Consider the following 1,850-nt stretch of genomic DNA (forward strand, 5'->3'; position numbering starts at 1 on the left):
TCGGCTCGGTCTGCCTCCGAGGTCTCTGTTCACGGTGGGGGGCTCGGCCCTCCGGACCGGGTTCTACTCCTCCTTCCGGGTCCTTATTGCCCGTCTTTCGCGTGGCCTTTCGGTCTGCTGTACGCGTCTCCCCCGTGCCCTCTGAGATCGCGGGTCCTCGGCTGGATGCGCTTGGGCAGGGCCGGGGTGCTCATGGGCGCTCGGCTCAGCTGCACATGGCCTTATTTTGGAACGTTGCAGTGGTGTGGTGCCTGGCACCCGCGCGTGGTTGCCACGCAAGTCGTGGTGCGTTCCTGTTTTTGGTTCCCGGCGGGGTCCGCCGCCCCCGGGTACCCTCTCCTATGGCGAGCTGGCGGTTCGAGCCTCCTGGCCGGTCCCGGATCCTCCCTTGCCATGGTTGGATCCCCCGCTCTCGGCATCGGTGTTGTGCCGGCTCTTGTCGGCTGGCCTGCCTCCTTCGGCGGGCCCGGTTCGTGTGCGGATGCTCGGGGTTGTGGCTTGCTACGGGGTTCCCGCAGGTCTTCCACGTGCTCTGCCTGTGCCCGGCGCTGGGCGCCCTTCTCGCGTTGGCGCGGTGGGCTTGGTGCTGTACCCGCCTCCGTGGTCCCCTTGCGGGTCTTGGTTTTCCGGTCTGAGGGGTGTTCCTGGAACGTGGCCCCTGCTTGCCGGTGGGCCCGGTGGGCGGCCTTGCGGGCCTTCCACAGTCCGGGTTCGACGGCCTGGTTTCCTTGGTGGCTCGCTTGGCTCCGATGTTGTTTATCCTTCGCCCACGGGTGCTCTGCCGGTCTCCCCCTTGGGTGCTCGCTTCGGCTGCACATATGCTACTATTGGAACGTTCCTGAGGAAATTTGCGGGGCCCCTGCGCAAGGGTGGCTCGCAAATTTGTGAGGCGTTCCTCAGGAGTTTTCTCTCTCGTTCTACGAGCTCTTCGGGGTCCGCCCTTTTGGGCCCCGGCCCTCGGTGGCTTTGCGGTGCCTCGCCTTTCCGGTGGTTTTCCCTGGTGGCGATGGTGTCTGCGGGGCGGATGGGCGTGCGGGGGTCGTTCCTCCGCTACCCGCCCTTCTTGCGGGTTTTGCCGGACGGGGTTGTTCCTCCGGCATGTCCCCCGTGTCCTTCCCGGGGTTCCTGACCTGGGGCCTCGGACTCAGGTGGTATCTCTACCGCTTTTCCCGGCCAACGAGGTTCCTCCCTTGTCCGTGCTGGTTGTTCGGCGTGCTGTTTTGGCTTCTCTTGGCCGCACGTCTTTCATTTCCCGGTGGGATGACCTGTGTTATGCCTTTTGGCCCGGTTCGTTCGGGCCGCTAGCCCTCGTTCCTCCTTGGTTCGCGGGCTTACACAGGCTGGCATCCTTCCCTACGCTTCGCTGGGTTCGGTGGATCCGGCGGGGGCCCAGGGTCGGTCCGCGAGGTGTGGCTCTGTTCCCGGGGCCCCCTTAGTGGGTGTCTCCTCTGTGGAGTTTTATCTGGCTTGGGCGTGGTCGTCCCCCGCCTGGTACGTGGGTCTCTAGCAGTCCCGGGGGGGACTTCGCTGGGGCCATTCTGAGTGCTGGAGCTGCGACTCCTGGTTGGCCTCCTTTTCCTGGAGGTCTTGATTTCAGGTTTCCTGTGATCCCTGTTTTCTTGTCAGTTGTTATACTTCAACCTTGGGTTGGTTTCTCTGCATCACCGTGTGGTGTTGTTGTTAGGGTGGTCAATGAAGCCTTGTTGGCTTGGGTATTGGCTCACTTTGTAACTCAGGGGGCGAGGAAGACTTACGAGGAGGTAATGCCCCGGTTACTTACCGGTAATCTTCATTACTCCGAGTATAGTCTTCCTCGCCACATGAGTTCCCTCCCCCCCTCCCTGTCTGGC

At 63.2% G+C, this 1,850-nt stretch overlaps 1 non-coding gene across 1 annotated transcript; it reads left to right on the plus strand.

Moving 5' to 3' along the window:
• The first annotated feature begins 797 nt into the window (after positions 1-797).
• LOC147663751 (U6 spliceosomal RNA) lies at positions 798-904 on the plus strand. Its single transcript, XR_015305235.1, has one exon. It is a non-coding gene; the product is annotated as a U6 spliceosomal RNA (small nuclear RNA).
• The last annotated feature ends 946 nt before the right edge of the window (positions 905-1,850 follow it).

The sequence above is a fragment of the Lissotriton vulgaris genome, unplaced genomic scaffold (assembly GCF_964263255.1).
Source record: "Lissotriton vulgaris unplaced genomic scaffold, aLisVul1.2 SCAFFOLD_9925, whole genome shotgun sequence".
NCBI classification, from domain to species: Eukaryota; Metazoa; Chordata; class Amphibia; order Caudata; family Salamandridae; genus Lissotriton; species Lissotriton vulgaris.